General features: G+C 44.6%; 1 protein-coding gene across 2 annotated transcripts in view; it reads left to right on the plus strand.

Annotated features, from left to right (window-relative positions):
* The window catches only part of WDPCP (WD repeat containing planar cell polarity effector), a 2,342,145-nt gene that overhangs the window by 354,244 nt on the left and 1,974,388 nt on the right, over positions 1-13,513 (plus strand). Inside the window, exon 4 of one of the 2 annotated variants that reach the window (XM_086927625.1) lies at positions 10,324-10,414. The exons of the other annotated variant lie outside the window; for it this stretch is intronic. The gene's annotated coding sequence lies outside the window, so the exon portion shown is untranslated. The remainder of the gene's footprint in view (positions 1-10,323; positions 10,415-13,513) is intronic. 2 annotated transcript variants of the gene reach the window in all.

Below are 13,513 nucleotides of genomic sequence, written 5' to 3' on the forward strand. Positions count from 1 at the left end.
CTGGGACGTGTATCTGGGAGGATGGAACCAATAGTGTGCAAAATGCCCCTGCGTGCAGAGATAATACAATTTGAAATTTGGCACATCAAAACCTCCATACGAGGACGGCCCGGTCAAAGTCTCCCACTGCAACCGAGGTTGCTTGCCTTCCCAGACAAGGCAAATAAGTTCTGACCGAAGCATGTTAAAAAAGGGGTGTCCTGGGTAGAGCAGGATGTTTAAAATAAGGTATAAAAATTTAGGGAGAATGACCATTTTAATGAGTGATACCCGGCCTGCCATGGTAAGGGGAAGCGCTATCCACCTAGGGATGCAATTGGTGACATGCTCTAGAGTACGCCCATAATTACTGCGCAGCAATTCATCACGGTCATTAGTAATGTGTATGCCCACATATTTCACCCCCTCATCACACCATAAAATAGGGTAATCAGTGGGGAAAGATTGTGCCACCGCGGTGAGCAGGAAAAACTGCGACTTAGACCAGTTGATGCCCGATAGTCCGCCAAAACGTATGAATTCCCTCAACAGTGGATTGAGGTTATGTATCGGGTCTTTGACATACAGCGTGAAGTCGTCTGCATATAAGAAGACTAGGATCGGCCACAAGAAGCATCTTAGGGCTTTCTCCGGGTGGTGCTGCCGGAGTCTTGCCGCTGGGGGTTGATTGCTAGGGCAAATAATAACGGGGAGAGGGGACACCCCTGCGTGGTACACCTCGTGAGCATAATAGAGGCCGAGACATGTCCGTTGATTTGCACCCGGGTCGTGGTTGATGTGTACAGTAGCTGGATCCACGACAGAAACAGAACCGGGAATCCCATACATCTGAACACAGTAAACAAGCAATCCCACTCCACTGAGTCAAATGCTTTTGTGGCATCTAGAAAGACCGCCACAAGCGCCAGCTGTGGGTCCACACTGTGCATTACCGAGAATAAGGTGCGTAAATTATGGGAAGTGGCCCTCCCAGGTATAAATCCCGTCTGGTCCGGCAAGACCAGTTTCTCCATTAACATTCTAAGCCTGTTCGCCAAAAGCTTTTCCAGGATCTTCACATCAGTATTAATCCGAGATAGAGGTCTGTACGAGTCACAGCGGTCGGTGGGTTTTCCTGCCTTTGGCAAGGAGATGATTAGGGCTTCCCTCATCGAAGGAGGGAGAACCTGAGACTCCAGCGCCTCTTTGTATACCTCACATAAGACTGGCAACAACTGCTCAAGGTACATTTTGTAAAAATCTACGGGTAGCCCGTCTGAGCCCGGAGCTTTGCCGGATTTCATGTGCATCACTGCATCTCGAAATTCGTCCTTCTGGAAAGGCTCGGCAAGGAACTCCCTTTGGGAATCTCCCAGCCAACCCAGGGTAATATCTCGCAAGAAGGGGGCAAAATCAGGGGGCGCAGTACGTTTGGAGGTATACAATGTTTCATAGTAGGTGGTGAATGTGTCAGGATGGTCTGGCTGTCTTTCTGGTGATTACCCATTTCGTCTAAAATGTCAAGGATGTAGATAGAAAATTTAGGCTTTTGTATGTCCCAAGCAAGTGCCTTTCCTGGCCTTTTCCCCTCCCCATACCGGTGCGCAGTAAAGTGATTCCCCCGTAATCGCGCCTCTCCGTCTGCGGTGTCTGTAAATTCGGTAAGCTTAGATTGGAGCGTGGCCCTATGTTCGCCCGATGAATCCCGCCACATGTCCGCTTCCAATTGTTTCAGTTCACCCTCCAGTTTATGCAGACTGCGCTTGATGTCTCTGAGCACCCCAGAGCTCTTCGCCATGTAGAAGCCTCGAATAGTCACTTTAAAGGCTTCCACCGCTGTGCCTATGCTTAGGACCGAGTTTCTATTGCGGGAGAAAAACCCTGAGATCTCTTCCCCCAGTTCTGTCTGAAAAACCATATCTAATAGCGCTTCAGGGATCAGTCTCCAACTGAAGGGGGGAGCAACTGTGTATGGGAGTGCGAGTTTCAGGAGCACTGGCACGTGGTCAGAGAACGTTCTAGCCATGTGTGTGACTGACTGTATCCACGATGCCACCCCCTGCTGATCAACCAGTAATCAAGCTGCGACCATGTCGCATGAGCCGTCGTGAAGTAGGTGCCCTCTTTCTGCCAAGGATGCCAATGCTTCCACGCATCTATCAGGCCATGAGCAGTAAGGATTTGTGCAAGCGTCTCCTGAGTCCGTGTATAGTGATGAGGTTGAGGGTGGGATCTGTCTAGGGGTGAGCACAGTGTCGTGTTAAAATCCCCCCCCCCCCCCCCCCCCCCCCCACACAGAATGTGTGTGGAACCTATTTTCATGATCTGGCCCCATAGAGAGATGTAGTAGGTAGGATCATCTACGTTGGGCCCATAGCAGCAGACCAGTGTCAAGGATTGTGCGCCTAGCTGGCCCCATAATATACAATGCCTTCCTGAAGCATCAACCTCCGAGTCTCCCAGCAAAAAGGGGTACCCTTCTTGATTAAAATTACAGTACCTCTTGAACACGATGAGTAGGAGGAGACTATTCGGATTGATGCCCACCTACTGCCGAAACTAGAGCTCCCTGTGGGAGTAGTGTGCGTTTCTTGCAAAACTGCAATTTGTATGTGATGCCTGTCTAGATAGATCAATTGTCGGCCTTTGCGGGGGTCGCCCAACGCTCTGACATTCCACATCAGGAGGTTGAGTCTCTGGGGTCAGTGGACGCCGAAATGTTTGTGTTTGTTATAGAAACTGCAGAACAACTGGTGTACGGGTCGGAGTCGATTCCAGAGGTCTGTGTTGATGTGTTTAGCTGATGACGTGGGATGTAGGAACTATCAAAGTGCCAGAACAAACTGCCCCCCCACCCACCAGGGCCCCCAAATCGTGCCGGGAACCACCCACCCTATCCCAATTCAGCGAGATTAAAGTACAATGCGTGGCAACATGCCTGAAGTATGTGACAATGAGTTCCAATAACCAATAAAGGGGAATGCCCATAGAGGGGGTCGCCAGTGCAGCACGGAAAGCAACCCGATCCTCTCTTCGTCACAAGCCATCAGTAGATGTTGCGACGGGAGTCAAAACGGCCCAGTCAGAGGAGGAAGGGGCGGTCACCTGGCTCAATAATGAATAGTACCTGCTGCCGTGTTAAAACCTGAATGTCATTAGTAAAAGTGAGAACAGATAGCATATTCTGTTGCAATGCAAAGTCATTTAAACTATAGTCCACCGCGTGGAGCGCCCAAGCTAGCCCCAGGTCATGGCATCTGCTACATCATACATACGTGGACCGTGATCTGGGGTGTCGCATGTCTGTTAGGCCGCCGTGGAAGTCCTGTAGAGTCTCTCTCTTTATTTCTCCAGTTCTATGTCTCTCCCGGTGTGTCAGTCCGCTTGTGGGGAGGGCGATTGCAAAGCTGATGCTCTACCCGAAGAGCGGTGTTGGATTGTCTTGAGGAATTCTTCCACCTGGTGTGGGTTCATGAAGACGTTTCTTTTCCCCTTGTAGGTAACTCGCAATCGTGCCGTGTAGAGTAGGGCGTATTCAATCTGTGCTTTCCTGAGTTTTTGTTTCACGCCGAGAAATTTGCGGCGGGCTTCCTGCACTGCCACCGTAAAATCAACGGAATATAGAGAAGTGCACACTGTTGTATTAAAGATCCTTGTGGTCCCTGGCCATCTTTGGAGCGGGATCGCGGTCCCGGTAGTTTAGAAGTCGTGCCACTATTGGTCTGGATGGCCCTCCGGGAGGTGGTCTTGGGCCCAGAGAGCAGTGAGCCCTCTCTACAATGAATTGGGGAGAGAAGGGATCCTCATTGCATGCACCACGTATTTGTTTCTCCACACATTCTTTCATGCCGCCCGTGCTCTCCGGAATTCCCATAATTTGTATGTTGTTTCTACGGCCACAGGCTTCCAAGTCCTCGTTTTTTGCCGCGATAACTTTAAGCAGCTTATCCATATGTGATATTTGCTGTTGCAGCTGTGTAGTGAAGTCTTCATTTTCAGAGATGCGGCGTTCAGCTTCTTTTAGCTGGCCATCGTGCTTGTCGACTTTTTGAACCAGAAAATCCTACCTCATGTTCATGGTGTCCATCTTGCCGGATAGGTCCGACATGCTATGCTGTAGGGCTAGCAGTAAGGATTTAACCTTGTCTCCCTGGCCCGGCGGTTGTGAGTGCACCATGTAGTCCACCGCCTGGTTTGTGTCTTCAGGAGTGGAGCATGTGACTGCTTTCTTGCCTTCAAAGACCAACTTCGATTGTCTACCCTCCAGCTTGCAAAAAACATAAGAGTGTCAAAGGGTCTAAAAAGTCTAACTAACAGAACAGTGTCAATTCATCTAACCGTGATAGGAAGACTTTGCAGTGCAAATCAGTCACCCACTAATTCAATTGATGGGTAGTTTGTAACACTCTACCACTATTGGCCATCACTTGGTTCTCAGGAGGTTATACCAACTGACCCCCATTTGAACCAGTGGTGTACCAATTTTTGTGGCCAACAGGAATGCCAAATGATGAAGGGTGGTTCCGAGGGGTGACTGATGGATATCCTGTGAGTTATCACTGGTATCCACCAATGTCTTCCTATCACGGTTAGATGAATTGACACTGTTCTGTTAGTTTAATGAACCACACATAGACTTTGTAGACCCTTTGACACTCATGTTTTTTGCGAATGTGTCTCTGCCTGGTCTTTAAAAATCCCTGAGGCCCTCCCCAACCCTTTTTGTTTCCTTACCCTCCAGCTTGTCCATGTCTCAAGGGTGTAGATCCTGCCTCAGGGGCCCGCATTGTGTAACACCAGTTGTGTGGACAGAATTCCCAAGCAGAAGTGGCTGTCACCCTGCAGGTGAGGTGTTGGTGATTACTAATAACAGGATGCCCCTGCTACAGGAAGGATGTTCGCCCAGACTCCCCTCCAATTGCACAGCTCCATAGTGCGACCACGGTTATGGGTGTGAGGAGATGCAGGGGGACCAATATTATGTAAACATCAAATTTCTCTGCGTATCATAGGTTCCCCCAATGTGCAGATGGTCTCTATACCAGTATAAGGCAAGCCCAAACAGAAATACAGGGGCCCCAGTGGTGTCCCACATGCTAGGGTACAATAGTGCCAGGAGACTAGCTGATATTAGATAATAGCGGGACCCTCCCGCTTTACAACCGCACTCCACGCAGTGTGTCCAGACAATGCTTGGAGCCAGCGCTCCCGCTGCCATTCACAGCACGTCCGCCTGCATGACAAAAATGGCTGTCGCCTCACCGCCGCTTAAGGGTTCCGCAGCGAGGCTCAACGAATGGCCCACAGCGCCTGCACAGCCCACGTTATGCACAGCCAGCTCCCAGTCGAGTCCCGCTCACCCGCTAATCATCAGATCGATGTTCCAAGATGGGTCGGCGGAACAGCGGGGCACAGCAGCTCTGCTTCTTCGCGGTGGGGGTCGGGTGGCCCAGCGCGCACATGTGAAGCCGTGGCGCTCGAGTGGCAGCCAGCCTAGACCGTGCCCCAGGCAGACGGGCTCCGCCTCCCGCAGCTTACAGTCTTCGGCTCCGGGCACCACCGCAAGTCGAGTATTACAGCATATGTCGGCACCCGAGGAAGCGGCACAGTTGGCAGGTTGCTACAGCAGCTTGAAACTCAAAATTCTTGCAGCAGAGGCGGCGGATAAATGAAATATAAGAGGCCAGGTAGCCGGAGTCTCACAAGTGTGCGGCCATCATGGTTGTGCGCCACCTATCGCCCTGGATTTGTCAAATCCTCTGTGTGCCATGCAGGTTAGCAATGTAGTGTAATTTGTTTTACTTTATGGAGAGAAATAGTATCAGTTGTTGTTGAGGTTATGAACATCACATGTACTTTCAATTCTGAACAATGATGTTGGGTATATAGGATTATCAGTTTGAAGCTTTCTGCGAGCAAGGCCTTCTCTGCGCTGGGTATATTTTCTTGAGTTATACCATATTAATCGTTATTTATTTGGTGTACACTTACATATCGATGTTACCATTTAAGATCTGGTTCCTCAATGGGATTTAAATCATGCTTTAGTCTCTCTGATGTACAAACAATTTAACTGTATTACCTTGTGTGACATGGATTTGTTGATTTGAAATCTTCTGTTTTTAGTAGCAAGTACTTCTTTCAGAAGAACCAGTGAGCTTAAGGCTCTCTTCTCCAAAAATCCCTGCATAGGCTTCAACAAATTCTCGGGTGAATTCTGGATCCTTCCTTTGTTTATTTGAAAAGACCTTACTGATTTTCAACTAAATCGAGTGATCGTTCTTCCCTTTTAGCGGCCACAACCAATCACTTTTTCATCAAAGGAAAACAAACAGGACCACGTATGTTCCTCCTACAATCGAAATTGAATAAAATGAGAGGGGCCTCACAACCCAAAGGGACAGGCCTCCATATAAGACTGTCAAGTCACACGTTTTTCCCTTTGGGACCACACTTCACCACACCAATTGTACCACCTGTTCATTCATATATTCATTTGTAAAGTCTTATACACCATGCATTCATAACCCCAATCCTGAGTAACTCAAGTGCCACAAAGAATTCCAAAGATTTTTCTCACGGGTTTAATAACAAATCTTTTCACAATAGTTACAAATAATGTATTAAAAAGACCTTTTAGAAAAACTACATCACAAGAAGAAGTCATTTAAAAATAAGTTTTTTGTTAAAATTTAAAATACAGAAAATAACACTCAAAATTAAACAAATTAATGACCATGGAAAAGAGAGAGAACACACAATACAATTACATTTGCCTTAACCCTTTGGATGCGTCAGACGGCTGGCGTGTGCAGCCGATGTGTGCGCCGAGAGCCGTCCGATTTGCGCACACGTGAAATTTTGGCTGCATCCAAAGGGTTAAAATTTGCACATTCGTGCAAATCAAGAACAGCTGCACATGATTCTTAAAAAATCATCTTCTAATGATCCCGTTGTTTCGTAAAACAATAATATTTTAATGATCCCATTGGTTCTAATTTAGCACAACATGGGCGCGACACGTTTCGGTTGTTTAGTGCATTTTTTGTGACGACCTTCGAGACAATAGAATTTCTCACAAAAATTCCTATTATTAAAAATCCTGCATAGAAACATATAGATGCAACCAGTATCATAAATGTACCCTCATAAATACTTATACAAATCAAAAATAAAATGTGTTATCAAAGAAATAAAATGTGTTATAAAGAAAATGATCTATTTAATAAATGCCATTTTATGCATTTGGAATTAGTCATATATAGGCACAATACTACACTGTGGACGAGGGGTTCCCAGATTCAGACATATAAAATGACTTGCATACCATTATAGCTTGTCACACAACTTAGCGCCTCTAACATTTCATGCCTTTTATAGTTAATCATATACTAGCACAATCCCGTTCCCAGATAAAAAGAAATCTCAAATTCATAATGGAGTGAATTGTATATTCTTACTAATACATATGGTATGACACCTCTATTCCATTCATTACATACTCAACCCTCAAAGGAAAACAAACAGGATCACGTATGGTCCTCCTACAATCGAAATCGAAATTGAAATGATTAACTCTAAAAAAGGATGAAATGTTAATAGGTATGCAAGTCCTCTTATATGTGTGAATCTGGGAACGCCCCGTCCTCAGTGTAGCATTGTGCCTATCTATGTATAATTCCAAAGGCATAAAATGTCATTAATAGATGCTTGTTAAGAGTTAGATTACTGTCATTTAATAAATAGAAAATGTTTTTTTATAATTGATGATAACACGTTTAATTTTTGATTTGCATAAGTGTATTCATGATGGGACTTTTAATAATTGGAATTCTTGTGAGAGAAATTCTGTTGTCTTGAAGGTGGTCAAAAAATGCACCAAACCCCGAAATGCACCATCGCCCATGTTGTGCTAAATTTGAGAAAAAGATAGGCACATTAGAAGAGGGGTTTTTTTACAAATCATTTGTCGTTTTTGATCTGCAAAAATTAGCAAGTTTTAAGACAAATGTAATTGTCTTGTGTGTTCTCTTTCTTTCCCATTATTATTAATTTGTTTAATTTTGAGTGTTGTTTTCTGTATTATACATATAAACAAAAGGTGTTTTTTAAACAACTCATTTCATATGTTGGCTTTTTTTTAACGGACTTTTTGATACGTTTTTTGTAACGTATTGTGAAAAGATATGTTATTAAATCCTTGAGAAAAATCTTAGGAATTTTTCGTGGCACTTCACTTACTCAGGCTTGGGGTTATGAATGCAGTCTATTAGACTTTACCTTTGAATAAATGAACGAACAGCTGAATTGGTGTGGTGAAGTGTGGTTCAACAGGGAAACACTTGTGACTTGACAGCCTCCTGCAACTGAAGCCAATGCTCGACATTCACATCAACTAAGGTACACAGCCTTAATAAAAAAAGACCAAGGCACAGTACCGGAAACGGATCAGCATGTGATTGGTCATGGACTCATGGTTAATTCTCTGGTGTAACCTGTTAACTATGTGGAAACTCACATTTGCCAAAGCCTCATGGAACCAGGTGCATTGCAGCGATACTAATGTTTACAATCTAACATTTCTGGAGCTCTAACATTTTTGTTAGAGAGAACAGTTCGTTTTAGAGTTTCTGAACATGGGTTCATCGTTTATTTGGGGTTTTTTCCTCAGGCTAAAAAGCGTGGGAAACCACCACGGATTTAAAGTGTACAGTTGTATACTCTCCTGCATTACAAAATCCCATGAGATTGCAGGAGTCCGGCTCATCAGAGGGTGTGTGCTGATTTCACCAATTTGAAAAAATCAGTCACCTCCTAAAGACATATACCCGTTACAGAGATTTACAGGACAGCGGCATAGCTGCCCTATTCTATTTTTAAAGCATTGCGTCTTTATGCTTCGTTCAGGAAAGAGAGCTTTAGGATTTTAATAGCTGCGCAGGTATGTATTTGCTTCAAGGCTGTTGAGTGGGCACGTTCTTTCGTTTCCTCGAATCATTTTGGAATTAGATCCCCAATCAGTTGGAAAGCTAAGGAGGGAGTGACAGGGTAAGGAGATATTCATTTCATGGTGAGTCGGGAACTTTTCCTTCAGGCTCTCCCTCCTTCACAACAGCCAGGCTTCTTCACTTGGAGCATATGCTGGGGGTCAACCTTGCATCTTGGAAACACAGCGTGGAACTGGGTGGGGGCACTTGGAGGTGCAAGTGCACGAGCAGAGTGTATTTATGTGTACGGGAAGGTCTACAAAAAATGAAGGTAGCGGCGTTCTTTTAGAGGAACTCGTAAATCAGAAATGGTTGTGAAGGAAGTCAAGTACGAATTACGTTTTCTTGGTTTCACTGTGAAGATCATTTTCCAGTAGTCAAGGTCTTCGATATGGAGGAGCGAAATTCAAGTAGCTTTGGAAAACAAACAATGTAATTGTTTTGGAAGAGTGGAATAATAGGGGAAGGTTCACACACCTTGTCCAGGCTCACCTCTGCTATAACCCCGAGAAATCTAGTACTAATCTGTGCATATTATGTACACATTTAGCAGAGTGGTAACGTTGCACAGGCTTCGGAAAACTGAGCGTGAACAGAAGTGGTAAAAGAAATTCACCCTTTTAGTCATTCAAATACTTTTATTTAGGCATGCATCTCACACTGACCTGAGAACCAAACTTACACAGTCAAAGATCTTGTGTAGCTCAGAAAGTTTTGACGTTATTTTTTTTAACATAGTAGGGGCGTTAGTGTTGGCAAACAAATGTTATTTTGACGGGCACGTTTTATGCACAGTTAGGGTTAGGGAATTGAGCTCGTCACCTTTGAACGTTGATCTCTCTACATAGAAACAAACATGTTCTTTACAGGTTTATGGCTATTCTTAATCGACCCCTGTATAGTGCACAATTTGCCATTAGTGAGAAATCCTAGCCTGTTTCACAAAGGAATGAACATGAATATTCAACACACCGTATGTGCATATCTTGGGTAAGGTAGCCCCATATCGACTTTACCTCCGTCAGTAGATGAGTTTGCATAAGGGGAGAGTGACAAGTGGGTACAACTGTTCATTCAATAGTGACAACAAAAGACACCTCGTATGATTTAGGGGACAAAAAGGTGGCAATACAACTTGGGATATATGTTTACTTATAAGTTTAATGTTAAATCAACTCGGAATGTTATGTTCTTTTCAAATATCTCACATAAAAGGCGACCATATTCTAATTTTTCATTGAAGTGAAGATATAATATTTGTAAGCACTAGGTGGCGCTGTTGTATAATAGGCTTTTTAAATCGTACTTAAAGTGCATTTGAAAACAATTTACTACAAATGTGTTCTTTTTATTATAGCTTTTAAGGAGAACCAGAAAGTGCGTGCATAAAATCATCAGCATTTCAAGAAGTTTCTTTTTGGATTAACAACCGCTTACGTCGACATCAGGTAAAAACGGTCATGAATGTCCGGCAAGGCTTTTGCTTTGGTTTACTGTTCAGGCTGATAAAACGTTTCCTTACATTATGCGTTTCAAACTAGCGAATGCGTATAAGAAGACAACTGCAATAATGTGCTCATTTACAAGTGGCCGCTTTCTTAAGCTTTGACTGAACAGGCTTCCCTTACTTCAAGTACACCTGAACATGCCTAAGGTTTAAAGCAATTATCTTCGATATTATATTTCGTACACTCAGCCTGCTTGTTGATTAGGTTAAAACATGAAATGCAGGTTTTTTTCTTGGCACAGTTCGCGCGTTCCCATCATTTCGTGTCTGTTTTACCAAAATGTGCATTCCTAAGTTAAACCTGGACAAATAAAACAATTCTTTGGCATGGTTACAGTTTTTATAATGGAACTTAAATATGTTCATTGTATCCCTTTGTTTCTTAAAAAAGAGAAGGCAGTTGTTTTTTTATTTTATTAGCCGTTCTTGAATCTCAGTAGTTTTGTAGGTTGTGGTTAGATAAGTCAGAAGCCCATTTTACTATGATTAGAATTTGGATTTCTCTATTATGTTTTCGCTTGAACTTGTTACTTTTAAAAGCATAGGCTCAGTTGCACTCACTGCTGAAAAACGGTATGTGATCTGATGGCCACAGGTTCGAACAAATCCTGGTGGGGTTATCTAGCCCCTAATCCTTCCAGGGTATTTTTAATAATTTCACCTATTACCAATACCTAGAACTGATATCGGTTTCTGTAGAATGCTGCTAATGTCTAAGACTGAATTGCATATAGCTGCGTCCAAATTGAGGTGACTTGGTGTGCAAAATAACGATGGATTGGGATGCGGCTGAGTAATTACCAGTGGCTGAGAATTCACGCATTCCATCCTTCCTTTGTTTGCATACTTTTAGTGTGTCGCCCTAAGTGGGACGGGTATACCCAGATGTGGGTCCCGTGCACACTGTCACTGGAACCAACTTGTACCTGGCTGATGAGCCCATAATTAGGGCAACACTGGTCCCCGGTCTTTTGGTCCTGGGTTGCTTGTGTTCCGGTTCAGGGAGGATCTGCCTTGGCAGTGAGGCCTGGACTATTACAATTGGAGCAGGGTCAATAGTGATTTGCATGTGGTTGGGCCGAAACAGAGGTGACATGGTGTGCAAAATAAAAAAGTTATGTGGATGCAACCCGAGTAATTATAAGTGGGTGAGATTAATTCAATCATTCCATCCATCACTTTTTTATATACTTTAGAGTGGATGAGTTGAGCAGGTGGCGCCTGGCGTATCACAAGTGGCATCTACACCTGAAGGTGGTACAGGGCCTCTTCCAACAGTCAGGAGAGACCTGGCTAGATCTTTTTGCAAGTGTCGAGGACTCACAATGTCGAATGCTGTGTGCATTGAAGTTTTCGCAAGAACACTCGCTAGAAAAGGGATTCCACCTGGATTGGAACGTAGGACTTCTCTTTACACCTTCCTGCCCATGCCTCTCCTGCTTCTGAAAAATATAAATAACGACCCGGTCCACGTCATTCTAGTGGCTCTGGATTGGGCCAGGAGAGTATTACCTGGAACTTCCAGGCATGAGCACCTGTCCTTCGATCAGGCTACCACTTAGGGAGGCTATTCTGTTACAGCAACAGGGCAGGGTAGTCCACCTGAATCTGTGCAGTTTACACCTTTATGTATGGACATTGAGCTACAGCAACTGACTATGTTGACCTGCCCGAGGTGGTTAATGTCTTCCTTGCCGCCAGGTGCTATTCCACTAAATACATTTATGCTGGGATCTGGGACAAATTTGTGACCTGGTCTGGCACTTGTGAGAAAGACCTCTGTCAGACTTCTTTTTGTGTGATTTATCTTTAGCCTAGCAAGACATTGTGGTGGGACCTATTAAATATAATTTTTCTGCCCTTTTGACCTTTCTGTGTTTAAAGGACCAACCATCCTTTTTTAAATCACCAATTGTAATGAGATGTATTAAAAGTTTGACACACGCGTCCCCCAAAGCAGTTTTGGTTTACACCTTAACTTGATGTTTCTCATGAGTATTCCCTCGAGCCGATGCATAGTTGCCGTCTGCATCTCATGACTTCGAAGAGTGTTTCCTCATCATGATTATGCCAGCTTATCACTTGAGTGAACTCAGGCACTTCCACTGCAACTGCCAAGCACCACCTTTTTCCTGGATAAGTTGGTGCTGAGGAGTCTGGTGACGTTCTTGCTGTAAGTTGTGACTCCCTTTCACTTATGGCAAGCCAACACCTTGCCTGTGTTCTTTGCTTTAACTCACCCCTCGAAAGAGGAGAGGCTCTATCTGATGGCTCCCAAAAAAGCTTCAAGCTTTTTTGTTCTTGCCATAAAGCATCTTGTGATTGATAAACTTTTTGTGTGGCCCACCAAGGTGAAGAAAGGGAAGGCTGCGCAGAAGAGGAGACCCTGTTACGATTGATAGTCTCCCTGCATCAGCATCTGCTATGCACGACCCCCCCCGCTGCACTTGAACATGTGTTAACTGATCATTCCCATGGAAGTTAATCATGCACCTTTACAGTATCACACAACGTACCTCCCCAGTAGTTGTCTCAAGGGCTTTGGATAGCTGGCGTTTAGATGTGGAATCACCTATCACCGACGTGCAGTGGCTATTCTGTTGCGGCCAACTAGAACACCTCTCCGCTAACTATAGATTGAAACGTATTCACTTGAAGTTCCCGCACGGCAATTATTGAACCCCACTGCACATTAACCGCATGGATCTCAGAACAGATGCTAACTTTTGGAGGTGCCAGACACCACAAGCTACATTTCTATATCTAGCATGGCAGGGCCTGCCAATAGCGGAACACCTGGGCAAGGTATATGACATTATCCAGGAGGTCACGGGAACGGAACTGAGCCACACAGCTCTGGTGGGATTGCTGGTTATGTCAAAGATGCTCCCCCTGCAGATCGCCGCCTCCTCGCCATGATGCTCTTATTGGTGAAGCGTAGAGTAGCCATACATTGGGGTAAGCGCTCTGCTCCCTCAACTCACACATGGATACAGGATATCACATTCTGACCAGAACAGTTTGTCCACGTTTTGGGAGC

This window comes from Lissotriton vulgaris, chromosome 6 (assembly GCF_964263255.1).
Source record: "Lissotriton vulgaris chromosome 6, aLisVul1.2, whole genome shotgun sequence".
In the NCBI taxonomy this organism is placed as follows: domain Eukaryota; kingdom Metazoa; phylum Chordata; class Amphibia; order Caudata; family Salamandridae; genus Lissotriton; species Lissotriton vulgaris.